Source organism: Tachyglossus aculeatus, chromosome 8 (assembly GCF_015852505.1).
Source record: "Tachyglossus aculeatus isolate mTacAcu1 chromosome 8, mTacAcu1.pri, whole genome shotgun sequence".
NCBI lineage: Eukaryota > Metazoa > Chordata > Mammalia > Monotremata > Tachyglossidae > Tachyglossus > Tachyglossus aculeatus.
In genome coordinates this window covers 25,986,033-25,999,517 of record NC_052073.1, presented here as the reverse complement: position 1 = coordinate 25,999,517, position 13,485 = coordinate 25,986,033, and the positions used below count along the sequence as shown (strand labels likewise).

Sequence of the window (13,485 nt, the reverse complement as noted above, 5' to 3'; positions counted from 1 at the left end):
TGCTAGTTCCAGTAATCCACACTGTTTCTCCAGAGGCTTTGTGTTGAATGGGGAGTGAGCATAGCAGGGTATAACCACAGCCGCAAAGTTTTCAGATTCTCGTGAGGTTTTTTTTTTTTCTAATTGCCCTACAGGTCATCTGGAGAATATACAATAGCCCTGGGTGGGTAAACTCATCCTGCCTGATGCATCTATCAGATATGCAGAGTTTGAGTTATTGGAAATTAAAAAAAATCATGATTTTCTCCTTTTCTCCTTTTCTCCCATTTCCTCATTCTGAGCCTCTGACCCAAAGGATGAGTACAGAGCAACACTGACAGTGTAATATAAGTATTTATTAAGTGCTTATCACATACAGAGCACTGTACTAAGTGCTGGGAAAGAATCTGCAGGTGGGAATTTAGCCACGATCTCTGGCCCCCAGGGAGTGTGTGAGGAAAGAGATCATAATTTGCCAAGGATGGAGATGAAGTGTTAGAGATTTGATAATCAATCATTCAATGATATTTATTGAGCACTTCCTGTACTAAGCACTTGGGAGAGTACAGTACAACAGTTGGCAGACACAATCCCTGCACACAAGAAGCTCACAGTCTAGAGGGGGAGATAGATATTAATATAAATAAATAATTTTTAGAATGTAAATGCTGTCACCTCTCAGGGTCACACGTGGAGAGTTTCCAGTAATCTACCAGTCTCGGCTATGGGAGGAAGAGTCGAGCAAAGGCATACCCATTCCATTCCTAGCTTGGCTAGTGGCTAGCAAGTGGAAGGCAATCTGCTACAAGTCAAAACTCACCCATGCTGGGCAGCAGCTGCACGGGAGAGACTGGAGGACAGAGACTCAACTTCACTGCGTGGAAGGAGGCAATGGTAAACCACTTCTGTATTTTTACCAAGAAAACCCTATGGATACAATACCAGAATGATTGCAGATGGAGAGTGGGGTGTTTTGGGAGAGATGTGTCTGTGTTGCTTTGGATCGGAGACGACTCGGCGGCATAAGACAAGCAAGTGCTGTGGGGCTAACAGTGGGGTGAATACAAATGCTCAAAGGGCATAGATCCAAGTAGCCCTTTTCACGTCTCTTTGGCCAAAATTCATAGTAGGCTTAGAAAGAAATGGGTAAGCTCTAGTTTAGAGTTGGATTTCTGTGTTTTCATCATCATCATCAATTGTATTTATTGAGCGCTTACTATTTGTAGAGCACTGTACTAAGCACTTGGGAAGTACAAATTGGCAACATATAGAGACAGTCCCTACACAACAGTGGGCTCACCGTCTAAAAGGGGGAGACAGAGAACAAACCAAACATACTAACAAAATAAAATAAACAGAATAGATATGTACAAGTAAAATAAATAAATAAATAAATAAATAAATAGAGTAATAAATATGTACAAACATATATACATATATACAGGTGCTGTGGGGAAGGGAAGGAGGTAAGATGGGGGGAATGGAGAGGGGGACGAGGGGGAGAGGAAGGAAGGGGCTCAGTCTGGGAAGGCCTCCTGGCGGAGGTGAGCTCTCAGTAGGGCCTTGAAGGGAGGAAGAGAGCTAGCTTGGCGGATGGGCAGAGGGAGGGCATTCCAGGCCCGGGGGATGACTTGGGCCGGGGGTCGATGGCGGGACAGGCGAGAACGAGGTACGGTGAGGGCCAGGGAGGGCCAGGGAGGCAGAGGCAGGGGTAGACCGTCAGGGCCAGGGGGGCAGAGGCAGACGGTCAGGGCCAGGGAGGCAGGGGCAGGGGCAGACGGTCAGGGCCAGTGAGCCAGGGGCAGACGGTCAGGGACAGGGCGGCAGAAGGGCATGCGCAGACGGTCAGGGACAGGGAGGCAGAGGGGCAGGGGCAGACGGTCAATGCCAGGGAGGCAGAGGCAAGGAAAGACGGTCAGGGCCAGGGAGGCAGGGGCAAATGCAGGCGGTCAGGGCCAGGGGGGCAGAGGGACAGGGGCAGACTGTCAGGGCCACAGAGGCAGGGACAGAGGAAGACGGTCAGGGCCAGGGAGGCAGGGGCAGACGGTCAGGGCCAGGGAGGCAGTGGCAGACGGTCAGGGCCAGTGGGACAGAGGGGCAGGGGCAGATGGTCAGAGCCAGGGAGGTAGAGGCAGGGGCAGACGGTCAGGGCCAGGGGGGCAGAGGGGCAGGGGCAGACGGTCAAGGCCAGGGAGGCAGAGGCAGGGGCAGACGATCAGGGCCAGGGAGGCAGAGGCAGGGGCAGATGGTGAGGGCCGGGGGGCAGAGGTAGGTGGCCAGGGCCAGGGAGGCAGGGGCAGGGGCAGACTGTCAGGGCCAGGGAGGCAGGGGCAGGGGCAGACGGTCAGGGCCAGGGAGGCAGAGGCAGGGGCAGACAGTCATGGCCAGGGAGGCAGAGTCAGGGGCAGACGGTCAGGGCCAGGGAGGCAGGGGCAGAGGCAGGCGGTCAGGGAAAGGGGGGCAGACGGACAGGGGCACACTGTCAGGGCCAGGGATGCAGGGGCAGGGGAAGACGGTCAGGGCCAGGGACGCAGGGGCAGACGGTCAGGGCCAGGGGCAGACAGTCAGTGCCAGGGAGGCAGGGGTAGGGGCAGATGGTCAGGGCCAGGGAGGCAGGGGCAGATAGTCGGCATCAGGGAGGCAGAGGGGCATGGGCAGACAGTCTGGGGCAGGGAGGCAAAGGAAGGGCAATAAAATCAAGGCCAGGGAGGCAGGGGCAGACGGTCAGGGCCAGGGAGACAGTGGCAGGGGCAGACGGTCAGAGCCAGTGCGGCAGAGCGGCAGCAGCAGACGGTCAGGGCCAGGGCGGCAGAAGGGCAGGGGCAGGGGTAGACAGTCAGGGCTAGGGAGGCAGAGGCAAGGGAAGACGGTCAGGGCCAGGGAGGCAGGGGCAGAAGCAGGCGGTCAGGGCCAGGGGGGCAGAGGGACAGGGGCAGACTGTCAGGACCAGAGAGGCAGGGGCAGGGGAAGACGGTCAGGGCCAGGGAGGCAGAGGCAGGGGCAGACGGTCAGGGCCAGGGACGCAGAGGCAGGGGCAGACCGTCAGGGCCAGGGGGGCAGAGGCAGATGGTCAGGGCCAGAGGGGCAGGGGCAGGGGCAGACGGTCAGGGCCAGTGAGCCAGGGGCAGACGCTCAGGGCCAGGGCGGCAGAGGGGCACGCGCAGACGGTCAGGGCCAGGGAGGCAGAGGGGCAGGGGCAGACGGTCAATGCCAGAGAGGCAGAGGCAAGGGAAGACGGTCAGGGCCAGGGAGGCAGGGGCAGAGGCAGGCGGTCAGGGCCAGGGGGGTAGAGGGACAGGGGCAGACTGTCAGGGCCAGAGAGGCAGGGACAGGGGACGACGGTCAGGGCCAGGGAGGCAGAGGGGGGGCAGACGGTCAAGACCAGGGAGGCAGAGGCAGGGGCAGACGGTCAAGGCCAGGGAGGCAGAGGCAGGGGCAGACGGTCAAGGCTAGGGAGGCAGAGGCAGGGGCAGACGGTCAAGGCCAGGGAGGCAGAGGCAGGGGCAGACGGTCAAGGCCAGGGAGGCAGAGGCAGGGGCAGACGGTCAGGGCCGGGAGGCAGAGGCAGATGGTCAGGGCCAAGGAGGCAGGGGCAGACGGTCAGGGCCAGGGAGGCAGAAGGGCAGGGGCAGACGGTCAGGGCCAGGGAGGCAGGGGCAGGGGCAGAAAGTCACGGTCGGGGGGCAGAGGGGCAGGGGCAGTCGGTCAGGGCCAGGGAGGCAGGGGCAGACGGTCAGGGCCAGGGGAGCAGAGGGGCAGGGGCAGACGGTCAGGGCCAGAGAGGTAGAGGCAGGGGCAGACGGTCAAGGCCAGGGAGGCAGAGGCAAGGGCAGACAGTCAGGGCCAGGGAGGCAGGGGCAGATGGTCAGGGCTAGGGGGGCAGAGGCAGACGGTCAGGGCCAGCGAGGCTGGGGCAGGGGCAGACGGTCAGGGCCAGGGAGGCAGACGGGCAGGGGCAGACAGTCAGGGCCAGGGAGGCAGAGGCAGGGGCAGACCGTTAGGGCCAGGGGGGCAGAGGCAGACGGTCAGGGCCAGGGAGGCAGGGACAGGGGCAGATGGTCAGGGCCAGTGAGCCAGGGGCAGATGGTCAGGGCCAGGGCGGCAGAGGGGCACGCGCAGAGGGTCAGGGCCAGGGAGGCAGAGTGGAAGGGGCAGACGGTCAATGCCAGGGAGGCAGAGGCAAGGGAAGACAGTCAGGGCCAGGGAGGTAGGGGTAGGGGCAGGCGGTCAGGGCCAGGGAGACAGAGGAAGGGGAAGATGGTCAAGGCCAGGGAGGCAGGGGCAGGGGCAGACGGTTAGGGCCAGGGAGGAAGAAGTCAGGGGAAGACAGTCAGGGCCAGGGAGGCAGAGGCAGGGGCCGATGGTCAGGGCCGGGAGGCAGAGGCAGTTGGTCAGGGCCAAGGAGGCAGGGGCAGACGGTCAGGGCCAGGGAGGCAGACGGGCAGGGGCAGATGGTCAGGGCCAGGGAGGCAGATGGGCAGGGGCAGACTGTCAGGGCCAGGGGGGCAGAGGCAGACGGTCAGCGCCAGGGCTACAGAGGGAAAGGGGCAGACGGTCAGGGCCAGGGACACAGGGGCAGGGGCAGAAGGTAATGGTCAGGGGGGCAGAGGGGCAGGGGCAGTCGGTCAGGGCCAGGGAGGCAGGGGCAGACGGTCAGGGCCAGGGCCGGCAGAGGGGCACGCGCAGATGGTCAGGGCCAGGGAGGCAGAGGGGCAGGTGCAGATGGTCAATGTCAGGGAGACAGAGGCAAGGGAAGACTGTCAGGGCCAGGGAGGCAGGGGCAGATGCAGGCGGTCAGGGCCAGGGGGGCAGAGGGACAGGGGCAGACTGTCAGGGCCACAGAGGCAGGGACAGGGGAAGACGGTCAGGGACAGGGAGGCAGAGGCAGGGGAAGACGCTCAGGGACAGGGAGGCAGGGGCAGACAGTCAGGGCCAGGGAGGCAGAGGGGCAAGGCAGACGGTCAGGGCCATGGGGGCAGAGGGGCAGGGGCAGATGGTCTGCGCCAGGGAGGTAGAGGCAGGGGCAGACAGTCAAGGCCAGGGAGGCAGAGGCAGGGGCAGACGGTCAAGGCCAGGGAGGCAGAGGGAGGGGCAGACGGTCAAGGCCAGGGAGGCAGAGGGAGGGGCAGACGGTCAAGGCCAGGGAGGCAGAGGCAGGGGCAGACGGTCAAGGCCAGGGAAGCAGAGGCAGGGGCAGACGGTCAAGGCCAGCGAGGCAGAGGCAGGGGCAGGTGGTCAAGTCCAGGGAGGCAGAGGCAGGGGCAGATGATGAGGGCCGGGGGGGCAGAGGTAGGCGGTCAGAGCCAGGGAGGCAGGGGCAGGGGCAGACTGTCAGGGCCAGGGAGGCAGGGGCAGGGGCAGACGGACAGGGCCAGGGAGGCAGGAGCAGGGGCAGACGGACAGGGCCAGGGAGGCAGGGGCAGGGGCAGACGGACAGAGCCAGGGCGGCAGAGGGACAAGGGCAGATAGTCAGGGCCAGGGAGGCAGCGGCAGACGGTCAGGGCCAGGAGGGCAGAGAGGCAGGGACAGACGGTCAGGGCCAGGGCGGTAGAGGGGCATGCACAGATGGTCAGGGCCAGGGAGGCAGAGGCAGGGGAAGACGGTCAAAGCCAAGGAGGCCGGGGCAGATGGTCAGGGCCAGGGAGGCAGGGGCAGGGGCAGACAGTCAGGGCAAGGGGGGCAGACGGACAGGGGCAGGGGTAGACAGTCAGGGCTAGGGAGGCAGAGGCAAGGGAAGACGGTCAGGGCCAGGGAGGCAGGGGCAGAAGCAGGCGGTCAGGGCCAGGGAGGGAGAGGCAGGGGCAGACGGTCAGGGCCAGGGAGGCAGGGGTAGGGGCAGACGGTCAGGGCCAGGGAGGCAGTGGTAGGGGCAGACGGTCAGGGCCAGGGAGGCAGGGGCAGGGGCAGACGGTCAGGGCCAGGGAGGCAGCGGCAGGGGCAGACGGTCAGGGCCAGGGAGGTAGAAGCAGGGGCAGATGGTCAGGGCCAGGGAGGCAGAGGCAGAGGCAGACGGTCAGGGCAAGGGGGGCAGACGGACAGGGGCAGGGGTAGACAGTCAGGGCTAGGGAGGCAGAGGCAAGGGAAGACGGTCAGGGCCAGGGAGGCAGGGGCAGAAGCAGGCGGTCAGGGCCAGGGAGGGAGAGGCAGGGGCAGACGGTCAGGGCCAGGCCGGCAGAGGGGCGGGGGCAGACGGTCAGTGCCAGGGAGGCAGGGGTAGGGGCAGACGGTCAGGGCCAGGGAGGCAGTGGTAGGGGCAGACGGTCAGGGCCAGGGAGGCAGGGGCAGACGGTCAGTGCCAGGGAGGCAGAGAGGCACGGGCAGACAGTCAGGGGCAGGGAGGCAAAGGAAGGAGAATACAATCAAGGCCAGGGAGGCAGGGGCAGACGGTCAGGGCCAGGGAGGCAGGGGCAGGGGCAGACGGTCAGGGCCAGTGCTGCAGAGCGGCAGCAGCAGACGGTCAGGGCCAGGGCGGCAGAAGGGCAGGGGCAGGGATAGACAGTCAGGGCTAGGGAGGCAGAGGCAAGGGAAGACCCTATGCCCCTGCCTCCCTGGCCCTGACAGTCTTCTCTTGCCTCTGCCTCCCTGGCCCTGACCGTCTGCCCCTGCCCCTCTGCCTCCCAGGCCCTGACCGTCTGCCCATACCCCTGCCTCCTTTGCCCTCACTGTCTGCCCCTGCCCCTTCCTCTGCCTCCTTGGCCTTGACCGTCATCCCCTTCCTTCGCCTCCCTGGCCCTGACCGTCTCCCCAAGCCCCTCTGCCCCCCTGGACCTGACCGTCTGCCCCTGCCTCCCTGGCCCTGACCGTCTGCCCCTGCCCCTGCCTCCCTGGCCCTGACTGTCTGGCAGGGCCTTATCAAATAATGGTTCATTCACTAATCTCCAGGATATACTTGGGGGTTGCAAGATACTCTGCCATAGGAAGCCACCAACATTGGCACCACTGGTTATTATTTATTGAATCCGTAAGTATCAATCGATCCATCAATCAATGGTACTTATTGAGAGCTTACTATGTGCGGATCACTTGTACTAAGCACTTGTGAGATCACAATGCAACAGCAACGGCAGACACATTCCCTGCCCATAATTCATTCAATCGTATTTAATGAGCTTGCAATCTAGAGGATGAGCTTACAGTCTAAGATATATAGCCAAGTCATGCATCCAATCCGTGTCCCAGATGAGTTGTCAAGTCTGCAACGAGCCTAGGTCCCAGCAGTTATGTTTCTGCTTTCTAAGGCTGAGCCTGGTGGCACTGATCCTAAAAAGTTAGCATTTATTTTATCTCACGAACGCTCTCACACTGGTAAATTTTGTGATTTTCCTAGTCTCCCCGGTGACCTCTGGAGCAAGTATTTACCTTTCTCCATGCTCAGAGTCTATAACTGTTCTTCCATCAGGACTTTAGTCATCAAGTAGACAAGTCTGGGGAACGTTGGAGATGAAATGCCGAAGTCTCTGGCTTTTGAGGAACAGATTTCTCTACCAGGGGAGTGAAAGGAGTAGCATTTTTGCTCGGTTCATATGCCAAGCCTATACACACAGGAACAAATCTGATAGCTTCCATCCAATAAAGGGCAGTGTAAATGCACACAAGCTACCACACTTCATTATGTTGTCAAAATGCATTATATTTCCAGGAGCAGAGAAGAGAGGGTTTTTTTCACCTGTTTTTCCCCTTATCTTCATTAGACAGTGCATACTGAAACCCTACAGTGGGAAGAGAACAGTCCTGGGCATAGGGGTGAGAAAGAGATACAGTCCCTGTCTCTGAGGGGCTTTTAGAATCCAATCTGGAGATAGGATGAACAGCAGACAAGCAGACAAAATTCACAAGTTAATAGACATCTAGAAATGTAAACACAGGTTTCACAAACATATCATTGTCATTTATTGAAAGTAACAACTAGATGGAATGAAGAGAATGCCAGAGGCTGGTGAAATGCTTTATCTGGTTTTATGAGACTGAGAAAAAGTTCCCATTCTTTCTTTTTCTGTCTCCTCATTCTTCTCTGTAACTATATCAAGTACAGACCCTTTATCCAAGACAGGGGTCAGCCACCTGTGGCTTGGGGGTCATGCTTTGCTCTTCTTGGAACCAAATGTGGGTTTTGAGCCAGGGAAGGAGGAAGGAATTGCAGACTTTAGACTGTAAGCCCATTGTGGGCAGGGAATGTGTCTGTTTTATTGTTATATTATACTCTCCCAAGTGCTTAGTATAGTGCTCTACACATAGTAAGCACTCAATAAAGTGTGTGTGTGTGTGTGTGTGTGTGTGTGTGTGTGTGTGTGTGTGTTTTGGGGGGGTGCATAGACAAAATCTCCACAACAGCATGGCACCACCCCCAAAACTCAGTTCCACTCCATCACTGCTAGGGGTGAGGGGAGCCCACCTGAAGAGGGTGAGTTCTAACCCCCAGAAGAACCCAGCCCTCACTTTCGGGTCTTAGGGCAGGCAGGAAGGAGCTGAGGAGGACTTGGGGGACCAAAGCTACACGCAACTCAAGGTGACACTAGACCCACCCCTCCTGGGCTGCCCACTGGGGAAGCCTCACCTCTTTCCACTGAGGGATGGGGTTCCTACCCCCTCATGATGGAAAATCCCCACCCACCCTGAAGGCTCCTTTGTATGGAGCTGGGATAAAAGTAGGAGAGTGGAAGGGTGGAATGAATGAAAAGCAGTACAAGAAAACCCAAGAGCAGTGCATGAAGGAGGGAAGGAGTGCAGAAAGGAAAAGGGATAAGCAGAGAATAGTTCAGTGGCAGAGTAAGCAAACTGCCATGCAGTCTCAGGGATGAGCACAGCACAGTTCAATACTTAGTGTAGTCCATGGAATGGGCAGGATGCAGTGCAATGAGTGAGCAGAGGGCAGTGTAAGAAACAAACAGAATACAGTGAAGTTCAGGAAGTGAGGGGATAATAATTGTGGTATTTGTTAAGTCCTTACTATGTGCCAGAGACTGTATTAAGTGCTGGAGTGGATTCAAGCAAATCAAGGTAGACATAGTCCCTGTCCCACTTGGGGCTCACAGTCTCACCCCACTATTTTGTGGATGAGGTAACTGAGGCCCAGAGAAGTCAAAATGATAACTATGGTATTTGTTACTACGTGCCAGGCACTGTACTAAGCACTGGGACTTGCCCAAAGCCACAGAGCAGACAAGTGGCAGAGCCAGTATTAGAACCCTGAGCCCCCTCCTTCCTCTCCCTCTTCATCCCCCCTGCCTCACCTCCTTCCCCTCCCCACAGCACCTGTATATATGTATATATGTTTGTACATATTTATTACACCATTTATTTATTTTACTTGTACATATTTATTCTATTTATTTTATTTTGTTTATGTGTTTTGTTTTGTTGTCTGTCTCCCCCTTCTAGACTGTGAGCCTGCTGTTGAGTAGGGACTGTCTCTATATGTTGCCAACTTGTACTTCCCAAGCGCTTAGTACAGTGCTTTGCACACAGTAAGCACTCAATAAATACAATTGAATGAATGAATGAATGAACCCATGAACTTCTGACTCCCAAGTCTGTGTTCTATCCAGTCTGCCATACTGATGTGATGGAGTGTGGATGAGCTGAATGCAGTGCAGGCTGGACAGAACATGCTGCTGTGCACGGGGCGAGCAGAGTGCTGCAGAGCAGAGATGAGCAGAATGCTGAGCAGCACAAAAATGAATGGGATGCCATGCAGTGTGGGAGAGGCGAAATGCAGTGAAGTGCAGGGGCAAGCAGGATACAGTGTCGTGCTGGGGTGAGTGGAATGCAGTGTGTCGCAGGATGGGTGGAGACTGTGGAGCAGAGTGAAGTGCAAAAGTGAGCAGAGAGCCACTGAGGACATGACACCTTTGTGCAGAAACGCTCTGGGCATGTTACTCCCCTCCTCAAAAATCTCCAGTGTCTGTCTGTCAACCTACAAATCACTCTCGGCTTCAAGACTCTCCATCACCTCGCCCCCTCCTACCTCACCTCCCTTCTCTCCTTCTACAGCCCAGCCCACACCCTCCGCTCCTCTGCCACTAACCTCCTCAATGTACCTCCTTCTCACCTGTCCCGCCGTCGACCCCCGGCCCACGTCCTCCCCCTGGCTTGGTATGCCCTCCCTCCACACATCTGTCAAGCTAGCTCTCTTCCTCCCTTCAAAGCCCTACTGAGAGCTCACTTCCTCCAAGAGGCTTTCCCAGGCTGAGCCCCCTTTTTCCTCTCCTCCTTCCCCTCCCCACAGCACCTGTATATATGTTTGTACAGATTTATTACTATTTACTTTACTTGTACATATTTACTATTCTATTTATTTTGTTAAAGATGTGCATTTAGCTTTAATTCTATTTGTTCTGACAACTTGACACCCGTCCACATGTTCTGTTTTCTTGTCTGTCTCCCCCTTCTAAACTGTGAGCCCGTTGTTGGGTACGGACCGCCTCTATATATTGCCAACTTGTACTTCCCAAGTGCTTAGTACAGTGCTCTGCACACAGTAAGTGCTCAATAAATACAATTGAATGAATGAATGAATGGAAGGAGCTGGGGAAACCTCAATTTAGTTCATGTGCTTTTGGCAGACGACTTTTGGAAGCAGATAAGAGTCTCCATGCCAGAAAACTACCCCACTTAATGAATTGTCCACATGGTCTATTACCTCCAGCCTCAGCCCAAGGGTCAGGGCTGGATTAACCCAAGTACATTGAGGTCAATCAGTCCATCAGTTGCATTATTTAGTGCTTACTGTGTGCAGAGCACTGTACTAAGCGCTTGGGAGGGTACAATATAACAATACAATAGACACATTCCCTGCCCACAATGATCTTACGGTCTAGAAGGGGAGACAGACATAAATATAAATAAAATCATTCATTCAACCATATTTTTTGAGCAATGACAGTGTGAAGAGCACTGTACTAAGCACTTGGAAAGTACAATACAGCAATAAAAAGAGACAATCCCCGCCAACAACGGGCTTATGAATATAAGTGCTTTGGGGCTGGATGGGAGGCTTAGCGGATAGAGCAAGGGCCTGGGAATCAGAAGGTCATGGGTTCTAATCCTGACTCCGCCACAGGTCTCCTGTGTGACCTTGGGCAAGTCACTTCACTTCTCCAGGCCTCAGTTACCTCTTCTGTAAAGTGGAGACTAAGACTGTGAGCCCCACGTGATTAGCTTGTATCTACCCCAGAACAGCGCTTGGCAAATAGAAAGTGCTCAACAAGTACCATTATTATTATTATTATTATTATTATTATTATTATTATTATTATTATTATTATGAATAAAGGGAGCCAGTCAGGGTGATGCAGAAGGGAGTGGGAGAAGAGGAAAGGAGGGCTTAGTCAGGGAAGGCCTCTTGGAGGAGATGGGCCTTCAATAAGGCTCTGAAGGGGAGGAGAGTAATTGTCTGTTGGATATGAAGAGGGAAGATGTAATGGGAGAGCAATGAGGAGCAGTGTTGCCTAATGGAAAGAGCTCAAGCTGGGCAACCAAAGAACCTGGGTTCTCATCCCAGCTCTGCTGCCTGCCTGCTATGTAAATTGGACAAGTCACTTAACTTTTCTGTGCCACAATTTCCCCCTCTAAAATGGAGATTTGATACCTGTTCTCCCTCCAACTAAGACTGTGAGCCCCACATGGGACAGGGACTGTGTCCAACCTGATTATCTTGTATCTACCCCAGTGCCTAGAACAGTGCTTGACACATAGTAAGTGCTTTAACACATATAATAATAAAAACAATGATACTTAATAATAATAATAATAATGGCATTTATTAAGCATTTACTATGTGCAAAGCACTGTTCTAAGTGCTAAGGAGGTTACAAGGTGATCAGGTTGTCCCACGGGGGGCTCACGGTCTTAATCGCCATTTTACAGATGAGGTAACTGAGGCCCAGAGAAGTTAAGTGACTTGCCCAAAGTCACACAGCTGACAACTGGTGGAGCTGGAATTTGAACCCATGACCTCTGACTCCAAAGCCCATGCTCTTTCCACTTAGCCACGCTGCTTCTCTAATAATAATAACAATAATAATAGCAATAACTTTGCTAAAGCAACTGAAAGACAAAGGCCTTTCCCAGTTCTGACTCACTGGGAGAATATCACAGCAGTGAGAGACACCGTAGAAACCACAAGAAAAAAAGGAGGGAGGAAATCTGAGTTTCTCCACCCCAGAAGACCAAGGCAGACTTCCTGTTCTAAACTCGTAGCTCTGTCTTAGCAAAAATAGATAGAAACTTCCAACTTCCATGAGTCTGCATTTCTGTCTTGAAACTCTAATTCAATCCCTGTCTCTGGGTCTCCATAGCTAGGGGGGCAGTTATTGGCACAGTATATGCAAACTCACATGGGTGGGTTTTTGCAAGCTACTTATTGTTCGCCTTGAGAGTTGAGGGTTATAAACTGCGGATAAGCACTGACACCATATGTGGAAATATTCGTTCTACTAATATTGATGGTTTTCTTATAAAAGCACATTGTGGGAATTGGGGAAAGAATAGCTCTTTGGGAATGGTTAAATATGAGGGATATGCTAATTTCTCTGCATTTCCCTGTAAAAAAGCTCAAGGCAAATGCTCTTTTCCCGGGGTGCAATAAAAGAAAATGTTAAAAAATAAATTAGGGAAAAATGTGTGCAGTAGCATAAGGGATCTGTTTCGCCAATATACAGGCATCTTCCTTCCAAACCCCTACACCAGCAGAACAAATAGCAATAACAACAATAGCAGATGCGGGGTTGGATCCACATTTTCAAAGTGGCAGTTTAAGCTTTACAACTTTCTGCAAATGGAAGATGAAGACTCTGCTTAAATTAAGAGATTGTATTTTAAGACAGTCAGTCACTTCTTCCCCGATTCAGTCTTTTAACTAAGCTACTTGAATGTTTCGGCTTTCATTCAGCTTGGCTGCAAAATAAGGAAGAAATAAGTTCTTGTCTTGTCTTGTCAGACCTAAACAGCCTTCTTGGAGTCTGAATTTTGCCTCCAGAGGTGAAGGCCAATAATTATGGCTCCTAAAAAATAAGACTATATTTCATCCACTTCTGAAATCTGTAGCTCGAGCATAATAAATGTCACATGCTCTAGCAAATAGACGTGCATTTCTTTGTCATTGGAGACTTTTCTTTTTCCTGGGGTAGAATGACCAAATTCAATTCCTGGTCCTTAACCACAGTCTCAGTCTCAGGTCCACCCACAAAGGAATCTGGATCCTGGGGTCATGTAGCTATTTGTAGAATGAATATTAGTACATTCCTTGCAAATGCATGATATATGGACTGTATATACTTCTTTGATAAATTGTTTTTAAATATTTCCTCCTTTTTATTAATTGAAGAGAAGAGTCATGCATCAATGCCATTTTTTGCTGTTTTTCACATAAATTATTTCCTCGCGATGTTCGTTTTTATTATTATTGCCAATATTAAGGCAAATGCTTTTTCTGCCTTGTAAACAAGATTTTGCTTACAGCTACATGAAAAGAAGTGAAGTCAATCATATTGAAATAATAGACTTAAA

The 13,485-nt window shown here is 54.1% G+C and overlaps 1 non-coding gene across 1 annotated transcript; it reads left to right on the top strand.

Moving 5' to 3' along the window:
- Positions 1 to 651: 651 nt before the first annotated feature.
- LOC119931917 lies at positions 652 to 789 on the top strand. The gene has a single exon (XR_005452218.1). It is a non-coding gene; the product is annotated as a small nucleolar RNA SNORA7 (small nucleolar RNA).
- Positions 790 to 13,485: the final 12,696 nt, after the last annotated feature.